This window comes from Lissotriton vulgaris, chromosome 12 (genome assembly GCF_964263255.1).
Source record: "Lissotriton vulgaris chromosome 12, aLisVul1.2, whole genome shotgun sequence".
Classification (NCBI taxonomy): Eukaryota; Metazoa; Chordata; class Amphibia; order Caudata; family Salamandridae; genus Lissotriton; species Lissotriton vulgaris.
The window spans coordinates 128,540,874-128,556,803 of NC_141700.1; the positions used below are offsets into that span (position 1 = coordinate 128,540,874).

A 15,930-nucleotide genomic window follows, 5' to 3' on the forward strand; every position below is an offset into this window, starting at 1 on the left:
ACAATAACGACACAGACGAGGAAAGTTCTGTTAAAGACTTCTAACCACCTATTCCTCGCATTCGAATATTCCCTGACGTCCGTCTGGATCTTGAAAACCTTAAGCAGTACCCTGCTTGCCGATGGCTGGCGTCTATTAGCTTTGCGTCCACATCATCCACGTCAGAAATGACGTCACGGTGCCCTATATATGCACCATCCCTGCACACTAATAATATCAGTTTCTTTTTAGGTTGAGCCTAGACAGCGCATTCGCTGCTCTGCCAGGCATGCTATATTCGGAGTATGGAGGTGAAGCTCCGCCCACATTTTTCATTGATTTGTGTCATTGTCCTTGGGAAATCCTAGCTTCTGATTCGTAAATTGGCTTGGTAGTCCCTCCTTACTACCGTCTTGTCTTCATTTGTCACCTCCCATGGCGACACCCCGTTACGTGTGTTGTTACTCAGTAGGCTTTCATTACATCCTCCGAGCACTATTTTGTTTAATGCTTTTCCCTGCCTGCTTGCGGGACACGCTCTTTCGTAGGGCTTCATATACCTTTTATTTTACCTTGTCTGCCTGTGAATTCTTCATTGAAATCAGAATACCTGATTGTCTTGACAGCTGTTCAGTGAGCTCATGAGCCCTACAAACCTGTTCGCTTTATGTTGGAGCACATGCCGTTCCTGGCCCTCCCCTCTGTCAGGAGAAGTGCTGTGTTTCAGAAGAGGGGTTACCCTGTCACTGTGCGTGGTTCTCCTTGCCACCTGCATTCCCTGCTTACATGAATCTGTAGACTGTAACCCTTCGGAAATCTGATTAAATATTAATGCTGGTGGGAGTAAATAAAATCACATTGCTGATCGTTATCTCTGAGAAAAGTTTGTCTCTCTCGCTGGCAATGTGCTGCATTAAATGTTAAAAGAAATAGTTGTTTGCGCCTTTGAATATGTAATCTACATCTGAAATCGCCTCAGCAATACCAGCAAAAAGATAGCTTTGTTGTGACAATCGACCGAATCATTTGCAGGTCACTGAATTTAGTAAACTAAGACATAAGATAACTTATGACGCACTCCCTCTCACATGAGCAGACAGTGGTCCCAGAGAAATCCATTGTTTTCGCAAGTCCGTGCTCAGCTAATTCCTCTTCTCTTCTTAATTGGCAGACATCGACAATTGTAAATGATTATGATACGGAATTCCCACCTCTCACTCCATCAGGTTTGAGAATTCTGATAAACAAGTGAACTGATTATACATTAAACATGTGAGGCACTAAAATCTACACTTCAGCCAGGGCTTTAAGTGGGCCTGGTCCGGCTGGTGCTCAGCACAGGCAGTCCTAAAAAGCAGGTACTGTAACGAGTCTCTATCGGGCTCTCCATTCTTGTCCTCCGGATGAAAAGAAAAGAAATCTGAACTCTACAGCAGTACCAGCCTTCACTGCCTTTAAGGTAACTTCAAAGAGACTCCTGATAGTTCTTTGATAGTCTAATCATTTCAGGACTGAAGCATTTTCAGTATTTTATACAACAAAGCCGCCAGGAGTCTCAAGTAAGACTGTATACACCTGCTGTTGGGACAAATTTGTGGCTTTGTGCTCCTCACATCATGTTGGACTCCCATTCTGCAACCCGCTCAAATGTGTTGCTGTTTGTGGTGTTTTTAACGGTTGTACGACGGTACAACGCTGGTAAATACATCGCATGCCAATACCATGCATTATTTTTAGATTTAAAAGCAATGTATTTGTGGGGGGAGACCTCCCATCCCCTTCCCAACTTACCTTAAATACGTGGTATTGGCATGCGTTGTAAATGCATATTCGATGTAAAAATATGCGTGCTAAAAAATGTGAGGCAAAGGCATGCAATGTATTTACCTCATTGTAAACGCTGTTTCCCATTTTTAACAGTGCCCAGGGCAAGCCCTTGCCAAACTAAAGGTTACCTTTTGGCTAGTTCAGTTTTCTGCAGTTGCGGATCAACCCTCCCTGCTCAAGTCACAGGTTGTGACACTTCGCTCAAGGGTTTGCAGCATTTGTTCCCTTCTACCCCATTTGATTTGCTCCAATGGGAACTTGTTTTAGTTTTTACTCGCCCCGTGTGTTCTCCCTTTGAGCCCTTGCACAGCTGCCCTCTGAGGCTGCTGGCAATCAAGACAGTCTACCTAGTGGCCATTACATGGCAAGGAGGGTTTGTGAACTTGAAGCTCTGTCTGTCCACCCTCCGTACACCAGCTTTTTCTGTGGGCAAACTGGTTCTGCGGACACGTGCCTCTTTTCTGCCAAAGGTGGTCACTCCCTTTCATGATGGCCAGAGCATCAAGTTACCAACATTTTTCGCCCCACTTTATCCTTGTAAGGAGGAGGAGAGACTCCACTGCCTGGACCCGGAGAAAGCGGTCTTTCTTTCTACATTGATTCTGGTGGAGGATCAGCTGTTCATTCGGTTCACTTGTATGCACAAGTATTGGCAAAGCCATTCGGTCTTACTTACGCAAGAGTTATTGGCTTTGATAATGTGTTTAGCCATTATATTCACCAGTGTGGCCGCCTGCTTTTCTGCATTGTTAAAAGTTAATGGGGTTTTGGGTAGAATAGATTGGGGTAGAGTGGAGTGGAGTTTGGTGTCAATGGGATGAAATTCGCTCACGATTTTAGGCTCAAAGGTCTGGAACAAACTCCGCCAAATTACATCAAAGTCCCTGTTTAGGAAGGAACTAAAAACCTGGATCTTCAGTGCTCCGGACACTCTATGTAAAACGTTGATCTGATCTCTCTTCCCTACCATCTTGCAGTTAACCACCTCCTCTTTCCAGTGGGTTTTCCGTTCCTCAGCGCCAAGATGCTCCTCGGAGTGATAGCCGCGCTATATAAATATACCATTACATTACATTACATTGGCGTGGAGTGGGGTTAAAGTGGTGTGGATTGGAGCAGATTGAGTTATATGGGAGTGAGGGAGTTGGATAGATTAGCATGGCAGTTTGGAGTGGGGTAGACTGGGCTGCAGTGGGGGTAGACTGGGCTGCAGTGGAGGTAGACTGGGCTGCAGTGGAGGTAGACTGGGCTGCAGTGGGGGTAGACTGGGCTGCAGTGGTGGTAGACTGGGCTGCAGTGGGGGTAGACTGGGCTGCAGTGGGGGTAGACTGGGCTGCATTGGGGGTAGACTGGGCTGCAGTGGGGGTAGACTGGGCTGCAGTGGGGGTAGACTGGGCTGCAGTGGGGGTAGACTGGGGCTGGAGTGTGGTAGACTGGGGCTGGGGTGTGGTAGACTGGGGCTGGAGTGTGGGTAGACTGGGGCTGGAGTGTGGGTAGACTGGGGCTGGAGTGTGGGTAGACTGGGGCTGGAGTGTGGGTAGACTGGGGCTGGAGTGTGGGTAGACTGGGGCTGGAGTGTGGGTAGACTGGGGCTGGAGTGTGGGTAGACTGGGGCTGGAGTGTGGGTAGACTGGGGCTGGAGTGTGGGTAGACGGGGGCTGGAGTGTGGGTAGACGGGGGCTGGAGTGTGGGTAGACGGGGGCTGGAGTGTGGGTAGACGGGGGCTGGAGTGTGGGTAGACGGGGGCTGGAGTGTGGGTAGACGGGGGCTGGAGTGTGGGTAGACGGGGGCTGGAGTGTGGGTAGACGGGGGCTGGAGTGTGGGTAGACGGGGGCTGGAGTGTGGGTAGACGGGGGCTGGAGTGTGGGTAGACGGGGCTGGAGTGTGGGTAGACGGGGCTGGAGTGTGGGTAGACTGGGGCTGGAGTGTGGGTAGACTGGGGCTGGAGTGTGGTAGTGGGATATATAAGGGTAGTTTGGAGCAGGGTATATGAAGTAAGTTTGGAGTGGGGTTGATTGGGGTAGAGTGGAGTTATTGTAGTATGGAGTAGATTGCGATGGGGTGCAATAGTATGGGGTCAAGTGTGGTGAAGTAGATTGGGGTAGACTGGAGTGGGGTAGATTGAGGTGAAATGGATTAGATTGGGGTAGATCGTGGTAGAGTGGATACCCTCTGCTTGTAGGGCATATGGATACCCTCACGGGTGACCAGTAACGCTCAGCACATCTACAGATTGATTGATTGATACATATATTAGGGTAGACTGGGGAAGAGTGGAGTGGAGTGGAGTGGAGTGGAGTGCAGTGGATTGAGGTAGATTGATCTGGAGTGGGGTAGATACGAGTGGAGAGGCGTGGAGTGGGGTCGTTTGTTGTGATTATGGTAGAGTACACTGGAGTTGGATATGATTAGGGTAGTTTGGAGTGGGGTGGGGGTATTGTGTAGTGGAGGGGGGTAGACTGGTTCTGGTGGGGTAGATTGGATCATAGTGGAGTGGGGTAGATTAAAATAGGGTACATTGTAGACGGGTAGGGTAGATTGGAGTAGATTGTAGCAAGAGTGCAGTGAGGTAGATGGGGGTACATTGGAGTGGAGTGCCATAGATTAGAGTGAAATGGGGTAGATTGGATTGGGGTAGGTGGCATGGAGTGGACGGGCGTAGAGTGGAGTGGCATGGAGTGGAAGGGATAGAGTGGAGTATGCGGTGTGGTAGTGCACTGCCATTACAGACTACTAATTTTCAAATGAAATGATCAGGAAGTTTGTACTGACTTAATGTTTTACTGGACACAAAAGATGTGTTAAAAAATCATTACCTAGTGTATTGATTTGTTTTGATCATATCAAATATCTGTTTGCAGCGCACTTTAGTTTCAAAACAATGTACATGTGTAATAATCCTGAAATATTCAGCATGGTTCCTTTTTAGGTTTCGTCTGGCGAACAGCTGCGCAGCAGCGTTTTGCGCAGGCGAAATCTTTTGAGAACAGTCTGGGGCTTTGTTCCGCCTCATTGTTCGATTGGCTAGCTCCATAAATGGAGGCTAGCCATTGCAACAGAGATGCGTCACTCATTCCCCGAGCAGATTCGCGGGCATTCCAGCGATTTTTACTCATCCCGCCCATTTTCGTGCGTCATGCGGCGGTGGGCGGTTGCTTTTTTTTTCAGCAAAGGCGTGTTTTTGTCATTCCGCCGAAGATGGCGGCCGGGCAGTAGCTTACTGCGAAGCTCCGTCTTGAAACTTTCGAGTTCGTATATGTAATGTACCTTTTGCTACCTCCCCCGTTCCGGGGGTGTGCAGGGATGCAGTCACCTTGCAATGCTGCATGAGGCGCTGAGCCGTCCATGTAGGGGGTGTGTTACCACTTCTGACCTCCAGTCTGAGATCACTGCTGATCTTGATACAAACTCTTCTCGGGTTTCATTTGGTGGAAGTTATCTTTCAAGGACGCAGCAAAGCTGCACGGTGAGGCGCGCGGCCGAGCGCTAGGAAGCGCTGCTCCAAACTTCACATCAGGGCTTTGTATTCCATTTTGCATCGTTAACCGCAAGGGGGCGCCAGACACGAACATTTTACTCACTGGGCAAGAGGAGTTCAAATTGATTATTGCCTTATCAGGGGAGTTTAAGGGTGGTGATCAATCAGTGAAAGGGCCGATAATGCTCAACATTATTGGACGGAAGACTCCTGCAGCCGAGCACAGTATCCCGAGAGGCACAGTCTGCAGGCGGCCCCTGCCACTCAGCAGGTTTCTGACACTTTTTCAGACACAGGGTCCTAGGGCAACCTCCCCCCCCCCCCCCTCCCCCCCACTGCCAACAAAGAAACCAGGTGAAGGGATTCCCAGAGTTTCAATGTCCGCTTGAAAAGCACTTACCTGCACAGGGGGCGGGGCTTGCAATACTGGTGGATGCAGTGTGTCACGGACCCTGCCCGATGCAAGGAAGGAAAGACACCCCCCCCCCCAGGCCACTGTGTGAACTGTTACATGCAAAAAATATCAGGGATCTGTGGGCCACTCATGCCTCTGGGCCCCGGTGCCACTGCACCCGCTGAACTGATGGAAGCTCCGCCCCTGATGTGGTGGCTTCGGGTATGGGCGGCCTGGTCTCTGTTACTCACCCCGAGCTCCTCGGTGACTCTCGTGACCCGGCGAACATAGATTGGCTCCCGCCTGGGGTGAGTGGTCCCGTCTGCCGCCGTCTTGTAATGATGCACCGGGGGTCGCTGCTCCCCTCCTGACGAGCATCGAGGGAGCCGGGTCAGTCTGTGAATCACACTCTGCAATTCAGGAGCAAGGACTTTACTTTCTGGTAACGGACCCTAGAGTGGCAGCCAGGCTGATCCCAGAGACCCCCCAAGTCTCCCACCCCCTCAAACACCGGTCATCAGCATAGTGTTTACATCTTGCAAGTACAAGGTTCACGCAGAGCCGCCCCTCAGCTCTGTGCTGTGAGCACAGCCCCATCCATATATAAGGGATCCCAGCGCACCCACTGCTGCTGGTGTGATCTCGGATCCTGGGAGCCTGTCCCCAGGGGGCCCTCGAGTCTCAGTCGCTTTGTGTGATTCTTGGCACCGAGGGGCCCTGTTTACAATTAACAATGGGGCACGTGGAGCCATCATAATGATTAGACGTCCTGCGCACATTGCACTGAGAGAGGGCACGTATTCACTCAGACCTCCCTGAGCCCATCGCAGAGCGCCTCCTTCACCTTTGACACCTATTGTGATTTGTGACACAAAGTAAGTGCTCTCCATAGTGCCAGGCATAAATGGCTTCACTAGTTGACTCATTCTGGGCTGTGCAGAGTTCAGTTTTCAGTGCTTCACTCGTCATTAGGCAGATGACACTTGTGCACCACCTGGGATGGGGTGGGTGGTTTCACAAAGACAGATGTGTAGGGTCTAATACAAAAAACTCTGCATGCTGAAAGATGTGCAGACCTGCCTGAATTCCCAACTATACTGTTGTCTAATGATGATCTGTGTTTTCATAAGCAAACATGGATCGCGCGTGAGTACTATGAGATAGTCCTGTCTCGAGGATTGCCCTGTTGTTGGAGCCAGAGAGGCGCCCTGAGCATTATTCTCTGAGTGGAAGGCTAGCACCTTCCCCAAGCAGCTCACGCATTCTATGTGGTGAATAACATGTGAATTCCATGTGGTCCTTTTTAAGTTTCGCCTGGCATTTACAATGCCAATAGCTCTAACTTTTTCAAAGGCGAAACCGTTGCATTGTAAATGCTTGTTTTGTGTGCTAGGGAAAAAAATATCCTGCACTCCTCATACATGGATACTCGGCAGGATTGTCGCATAAATTCTCTCAATTTGAAGTCTGAAAATTAAAAGTAAACACCAAACTCCCTCGGAAGAGAGAGCCTGACATTTGACCTTTGTATGTGCAACAAATGTAATAAGATAAGAACAAGACTTAAAGGCCTGTTTATAGAAAACAAGTTTGTGGAAGAATACAGTAAACAAGGTTTTGGCAACAGGAGAGACCAACTCAGGCTGGAAAGCGTAAAGCAAATTAAGCCAGCAAATAGCCAGAACATGTGCGTTACAAAGCCAATGGTAAGCAATGGGCGGAATGCATTCCTAGGTCAGCTCAGCTTTCTGAATTCACCCAAGATGTCTTTAGCAAACGAGACAGTTGCGCAGTCTGGTAGGCGTCGACCTAAAAGGGCAAGATGGTGCAGAAACTGACCATCCCTTGATGCATTGTACTTAGAGCTGTCACCTGGCCACTATTCTACCGGCACCACCGGTATTTTAATATCACAGCTGTTACAAAATAAGCAGATTAATCTAAAGCCTGTATTTTTAGCCCTTATCTCTACATTCTTCTAACAGAAAATATAAACCGAAAGCAGCTTTAACCCCTTCGATGCTGATGACGAGCTCAGCTCGTCATCACCCACGGGTGTCGTGTGCTGATGACGAGCTGAGCTAGTCATGGTGCCACTAAAATGGCATTTTCCAGCACAGGGGGGGGAAACGCCTAGCAGCCAAGTGGTTAAATGTGTTCTAGAGCTGCATTAATGATCCATGACTCATAATTTAATGTAAACAAGGACAGTAAAGTCAAGTTACAAATGAACACATACACATTTGTTTTAAAAAAAAATCTTTTTATTAAACAATAAAATAAAATTACATAGAATAACTCTCAGGTAAACGTCAGCAATGCAAATGCACAGGTTACAATACCATACAGAATGAAATATTCCACAGTTAATAGTTAGGGTCCATCGGATTCTTGCAATGCTGTATCGAGGCCTGACGCAGGCGGATCACAAATGTCACCTCAGTGACTATTCCACGCTCCCCAAATCTTATTCCATTTCCGCGGGCACCCCCGGGCCACATATACTGACTTCTCCCAAACATACACCAATCAAGGTCTTCCGCCCACTTGGTGACCCGGGGCGGCTGACTAGCTCCCCATAGTTGTGCTATATTGCGCTTAGCCACCATGTACGTCAACGTAACCCACTGTTTTTGGTAGACACTCAAATCAGATGGTTCCCACACGTTCAACAGACATCTCCGAGCCTCTGGCTTCACCTCCACTCCCAACACTTCCCCCAACTCTGCATGTATTCCGGCCCAATATGTCTGTACCATATCATAATGCCACAGTGTATGCATCAAGGTGCCATCCTCTCCACACTCCCGCCTACAGGCACCATTCTCAGCTCGCCCCATTTGTACCAGGCTTGACCCCCGTGATATAACATCTATGCAGGATCTTCAGCTGCACCAATCGGAGCCGCATCGGAATAGCAACTACCTTGGGAGAGGCCACTGCCTCAGTCCAGTCCTCATCGTCCAACTCTAGCCCATCTGCACACCACTGAGCTCGAATCTTCAGCAGTGGGTCTTCAGAATGATTTACCAGTTTACGATAAATCAACGATATGGTCTTCTCAGGGATATGCCCGTCTAGTACCCGGTCCTCCAGAGCGGACGCCTCCGGGAGAACCGCACCCCTTGGGACAAGTGTAGTTAGGGCATGCCTCACCTGTAGATAGCGGAAATATTCGTTTTGATGCAAGTTATATTGTTTTACCAGGGACTCAAACGTGTGAACAGCGCCCTTCCCCCAGACGTCTCCAACCCTAGAAATGCCAATGAGAGCCCACTTATCGAAGCCCTTGGTCTTCCACATACAACCCAACTTCTCAGAATTGAACAGAGGGGTGGCCAATGTAAGTCTACCCTCCCATCCTAAACATTTATTAGCCGCGTGCCACACCCGTATCACATGGGCAGTTGGACCAGTCAGTATAAAGCTCTGTCAATCATCCCTCCGGGGGCTTGACCCCGGTCCATAGCGTAACCCGGGTCCCCTGGAATCCCATAGACTATATTGTTTACTGCAGCCAACTGAGAGGCCCAGTAGTACCTACGAATATCCGGAAGCTCAATCCCACCATCGTACCAAGGGAGGGTCAACTTGCTGAAAGCTATATGCGCACTGCCACCCCAGAGGAGCTGCCTCTGGAGGGCCTCCATCTCCTTAAAATAAGCAACCGGCACCGGGTCCATCGAGTTCTGTAATACATACAAGAACCGAGGGAGCGCCATCATCTTGAACAAAACGGCCCTCCCGAGCAAAGAGAGAGGGAGGGACCTCCAGCGCTCCATGTCCGCCCTACACCTACTCAACGGAGCAGCCAGGTTATTCTCATAGCGCAACCTCGGATCGAGCATAATATAAATACCCAATACGGAAACCCAGTCGTTTCAATCCGCACAGGGTACGACCGCGGGACCACCGGAGGCTCCCCAACCACTACAAAAATCACCGACTTGGCCCAATTAATGGCCAAGCCGGAATATCTGCTAAAGATAGCCAATACATCCAGAAAAGCCCCAAAGGACTCCTTAGGCCTGGTAAGGTAGAGCAACTCATCGTCGGCATATAACAAAATCTTGTCTTCCCAGTCGGAAGTCCACCGCAGGCCCCGGATCGACCGGTCCCATCACACCCACGCAGCCAACGGCTCCATAGCGAGCGCAAAAAGGAGAGGGGACAGAGGGCATCCCTGTTTAGTTTCCCTTCCCAACTGAAAATCACGAGACTTGCAATTGTTAACAATCACTCTAGCCAGTGGCTTAGTGTACAGTAAGCGCACCCATCTAATGAATTCACTTCCAAAGCCCAGCTTTTCCAGCACTGCAAACAAATACCGCCACTCCACCCGATCAAATGCCATCGAAGCGTCCAAGGTGACCAACACAGTCGGTTCAAGTATTTTCGAGGCTTCCCCAAGGACCCCCTGTAACCGACGCAGATTCAGCGCCGTATATACAGCCAGACTGGTCCGAATGAATTAAGGACGTGATCACATTGACTAACCTGGTCGCCAGGAGCTTGGCCAATATCTTAGGCTCCGCATTAAGGAGTGATATGGGCCTATAGGAGGAGCATTGCATCTTAGGTTTGCCCGCTTTATAAAGAACCACTACATTGGCGATACGCTGATCAAAATCACTCTAGCCAGTGGCTTAGTGTACAGTAAGCGCACCCATCTAATGAATTCACTTCCAAAGCCCAGCTTTTCCAGCACTGCAAACAAATACCGCCACTCCACCCGATCAAATGCCATCGAAGCGTCCAAGGAGACCAACACAGTCGGTTCAAGTATTTTCGAGGCTTCCCCAAGGACCCCCTGTAACCGACGCAGATTCAGCGCCGTATTGCGGCGTGGCATAAAGCCAGACTGGTCCGAATGAATTAAGGACGTGATCACATTGACTAACCTGGTCGCCAGGAGCTTGGCCAATATCTTAGGCTCCGCATTAAGGAGTGATATGGGCCTATAGGAGGAGCATTGCATCTTAGGTTTGCCCGCTTTATAAAGAACCACTACATTGGCGATACGCTGATCATAGGGGAGCTCTCCGCACTCCTTACTTTCCATAAACATGGCGCGAACATATGGAGCTAGTTCATTAGCACTCAACTTATACAATTCGATAGGGATCCCGTTCGGACCATTCACCTTACCAGATATTATCTGCCTAATCGCTTGAGCAACCTCATCGTCCGTCAGCGCGGAATTAAGGAAACCCCTATCATCCTCCGACAAACAAGGCATAACAATATCTCTGATCATCTCACAATTTTCAGCCACCGTAAAGGCACTCACAGCCGTACAAACCTTCTGATAATAATCAGCAAACTCATCCGCCACTTCCTGTGGATCTGTAAGCGTCCGCGACTCCGACCCCTCCAACTCCGGCACCAATACAGAGGTCCACTCCCCACGTTCAAGCCAAGCAATCAACTTTCCGGCCTTATCTCCATGTTCATAAATACGACTCTGGACCACTGCATGGCTCGCTATCGCCTTATCTCTGACCTGACTAGCAACTCTTCAGCCGGCGCATGTGTCTCGGTCACTTTCTCTTCCAAGCGCGCAATTTCCGCCTCCTTCCGAACCATTTCCGCTTGTGCCTTCTTCTTCTTCCCGGCCACCAGGGACAACACTTCCCCCACATACACATTTGTTTAAAGTTCTATTTAGTATCAAGTCCCAGCCGTTGTAGACTCTTAAAACACCATAAAATGTCTTGTATGTTTTTCTTCTTGGAAAAGTAGCAACTCTAATTGTACTCTGCATTAAGATTTGCTATGTTTCAGCTAAATAGCAGCCTCCAAGTGCTGGCCCGTTCTTCCAGGGCCAAGGCCACCACTACAGTGCTTTCCCACGGGGAACCTGACCTGGACATCTGCCAAGCTGCCATCTGGCATCACTCTACATGTTCCCGAAGCAATACTGCTTGGACAGTCTAGTCTGTCGAAGTGGGCATTTCGTCCATTCGGTCCGCCAGGACTTTTTCGTTTGAGCCAGTTGGATGATCCACCTCCTGGGAGGTATTGCTAGTATTTACTCTAAAGTGAGGAATCTGTATTTAGAAGTCTCCATCAGAACAAGTTACTTCTTTCAGTAATGCCTTTTCTGGTAAAGACTCTAACTGCAGATTCCTCAATGACCCTCCCATCCTCCCTGTTCTGCGAACTGGGCTATTAACCTAAAAGATCCCAATAGATGCTGCTCACTGGTTAAACAGTTATTCTGATGTGGCTCAGCTTCTTTGGCACGAACACAGTCATAAAAGAAACAGATGTCAGTGCGCAAGGGTGGCGCTTATATGGGCACTGCAACATCACTTCCAACGCAAACTTTGTTGAGTCAATCAGCGCCACCTACAGTTACTGCTCAACATTTTCTGGATCCATTCTGATGCTTGAGGAATTTTCTAAGGTGAGAAATCTGCAGTTAGTCTCTACCAGAAAAAGCGTTACCAAAGGTAAGTAAACTGTTCATTAGGTACTTTGCCGTACATTTTTCACATTTTCACATTGAAAACCCATGACATTTTGCACCTGCTCTAAGCAGGGCAGAAAATGTCAGTGATTGCTGCACTGTGCAGGTGGATGTGGTGGAGCCCAAGGAGTCCGGTCAGACTTCTATCTGTTCAGTGGAAGCATTTGCTCCTTCTGTGTTACTGCAGAAGTCAGGCTGGAGCCAGGCTGTGCTTCTGCCCACACCCACAGCCCTGAAAGCAGCAAAGTGAGCTGTGGTATTTCCAGGCCTGGAATTATTAGTTCTGGAGTATGCAAACCCGATAATTCCAGTATTGTGGGTGGTGAAATTCGAGTGAGATTTATTTTCTCAAGTGACATTTCCCAACTCATCATTAGGACCTTGTATGCCTTTTTCAAAGTCTGGTTCTCTTTTGCAATATTGTTTAAATGTTATTTCATGCTGGTTATGCATGGAATGGACAAGGAAAGACACTGAAAAGGCAAGGCACAGTGTAGAGGACATGACGATTATCCTTTATGGGAGGTGCCCTAGGTACAGGGTTCGCAGAGAAGCAAGAGGTTAACTATCTCCCCAGTTGTCAGGACATCACATGCAGTTTGGGACCTGCCTGGCATACAGATAGAACTTATCTCTCCAGCTTCATACCATTGGTGACAATTAAAACTTCATCCTTGGGTTTGACAAGAGGGGACTTTGTGATATAGAAGAAGGTGGGTTGCCTCACGCTAGGGTAATACTTGTTAAGATGCTGTTAAATATTTTGATAAGATGAACACCTTGGGTGCTAAGGGAATTCCCGCTGGGTGCTGAAATATTCAGATCCCCATTCTTCATGACAAGGCCAGCTCGTCATAAGCACAGCTCCAGTGTACTGACATTGTCATGAGCATGGAAGGGGTTTAAGACCAGTTCAGCTATCAAAAATGGAGTTTCCATAATTTCTAGATCATATCCTGGGTTCAATATCTTTATGTAGATACAAGAGCATCCAGGACGTTCATGCTATTAGAAAAGGTCCTCTTACTCAAAGGAACCCATCACAAACCATCTCAGACATCAACAAAATCTAATCTAAATCTAAACTGCTGCACAGGGTGACATTCCAGTATGCATGAGAGAACAACCCAGGAATAAAGTTTGGTGATGAACAATGGGGCAAAATATTAATTAAAGCCAACATCTACCTAGTATATCAGAGTGCCAAACCATCTACAAAATACCCTATACGTGGCGCTATACTCTGAACATATACACAGCTATGATAACACTTGTTCGAGGGGCTGTGGGATCAGAGCTTACCTCATACTATACTGTGGTCCTTCACTAAGGTATTAGGTTTCTTGTAGATAGTATGACATGCGATAAAACGGTTGACGTGCTCGGATCTAGTAAAATGCCCGAAATGATATTATTGCGATGCCCCTTTGTGGTGAATTATATCCATATAGTTCCAAATTGGGGACATGGTTTATCAGAGGTTACTTGACGCTGTGTGGGTATATAAGCACTGTGGGGGCAGCAGTCATCCCACCCTAGCAATGGGGCTAGAAAGACTCTTGTGGCTTTTAGAGAAGAGGTTGGCACACACTAGGTGTAGGTGCCCTTCTCTTTAGATTGTAAGACAGTGCAGTAAGCCTATATCTTTTGTGCAGTGATTAACGATTCTGATTATACTTATGGTAAAGGTTCTCTGCTCTCGTTGCCTTGCCCTGGCTCTGCCATGTACACTTTTCCTTTGCCTTCTGGGTTCTAGAACGGAGTTGACAGTTTGAGGTTTATGCTGAGGAGGCCAGGAGAATAGATGTTTTGCAAGTAGATTCTTGCTTTTCATTTTATTTTCGGAAATAAATCTCTTTGGGAACATCACTTGTAAGTCATCTTCACAACACCAAAGGGGAAATTCTTCAAATGTCTGAGGAAACCAGTGCTAGTTACTTGCACCGGACTTCCTAGAAGTTAATGTTCCGAGGAGGTAGAGTGTACTAAACATCTTACATCAGACAGCAGTAGAGACTGCAGTGGGTTGGGAGGGCCGGATGCTTGGAAGATAGGAAAGGGGTCTGTTAAGACAGTTATATGTTTTAAAGCTTGCAGGTGGTATTGTTAACTTTCACCACTGAAAGTAAAACTTAAAAAGCATTGGCAAAGCCAACAGGTCTCACCTTTGTAGCCTATTGGCTTTGCCAATTGTTTTTAACTTTTCAGCTTCCCTGACACAGCATGGTTAAAGAATCAAACAAAAATAAGCTTTCGATGCCGCCAGACGGTTTCTGTAGAGGTAATCTGGTGTTTCCAGGCACAATGTTTAACACACCTTTATTCCGTAATAAAATTCCTGGAGTGAAGAGTCCAAGAATTATGTGGTCCTACTCTAAAGAATGACATTTTGCGGCCCCTTGAGTCTATAACGTGAATGATCAGTGCCTTAAAATAAAAAAAAACTTTTAACAAGGCTCTTTTTTTTGTTTTTAGTTACCGATCAGAGTTGGATCAGTAACTACAAAGGAAAAAAGTGAAGGAATTGGGGATTGAAGCGTATCAAAAGGGGTGCTCATCATGGCATGTAAGTGCCCTTAAGTTGTCTCGCACATTACAGAAACTGGTGCAACATAGACCTTGCAGGGGTATGAGCTGAACAGTAATACTGATTAATCCTGAAAAATCTTGAAGGTCTTGAATGTGGCAGAAGCATTTTGGGAGAGTCTATGTGCAGTGCAAAAGGGCAGCGGATCTGTGATGAAGGCTTGAAAGTGCATAGATGTGCACACTTGTGCTACTGCTGTGGCTTCCTACTGGCCATTTCCACCCGTCACAACAGTGTTTTTGCCAGCTGGCCCTCCACTTAATAGCATCAGACACTGTTTGCAAGGACTGACCCTTAGTGGCATGCCATGGTGAAACTGAAAGCCGACCCAGTAGCATGTACGCAAATGGTATGTTCAAAGCGGCCAGAGGAACACAGGGGATTGGGTGCGTAGGAAGAACAGGCTGCTAAAACAACACCTGGGGGCATAGGTGCGATAATATCAAACGGACGACAGAGGGGTATAAAAAGCACAATGTAGGGGGCAGAGAGCTACACAAGGGGTAGTAGCTGGAAAAATATAAATGCACTCTTGTGTAGAGCGAAGTAAAAAAAAACACGAGCACTCATGTAGAGTGCTCAAACACACATAAAAAAGTATCTCCTAAAATTGGAGCAATGGATGGACACAAGTAGTTGGTTCATGCTCGGGGGGAGGGCTAAACACAAGTGCGGCATGACGCATGCATGGACAAATGGAGACTAAGGATATGAGAGCGACAATGGAGCGAGCAAATGATAACCTTATGGGTGGGCTGAAGCCCATAGATTAAACACAACACACCTCTTCGCATGCTCTGTCTAGCTGAGACCCAATTAAAATAAATAATGAAAAGCTGCAACAAAAACACTCCCAAATAATAGTTGCTTCTCCTACTGGTTAATATTGCTATGACTGAAGTGTCTTGATGGACCCTTGTGTGCTTTTGTCTGACAGTTTCCCTTCTTATGTTGTCTGTTACATTTAATATGTCATTTGCTGTCTGCCTTTATCAATGTTTTTTCCTGCTTCTTTTTTAATCCTTTTTATTCCTAGCCTAAGTTTATTCTTTTTTGCTACTTTTTCCGCTGCCCGCCATTATTATTCATCCCATATGCTGTTCTCATCTTTTAGTTTCCCACCATGTCTCTGCCTTTTAAGGCCATCAGTCCCACTGACTGATATTATTGTGGACCATTTCCTTTATCGTCTA

The 15,930-nt window shown here is 47.6% G+C and overlaps 1 protein-coding gene across 2 annotated transcripts in view; it reads left to right on the top strand.

Annotated features, from left to right (window-relative positions):
- DENND4B (DENN domain containing 4B) overlaps positions 1–15,930 on the top strand; it is a 286,354-nt gene that overhangs the window by 241,358 nt on the left and 29,066 nt on the right. The window lies entirely within an intron of this gene.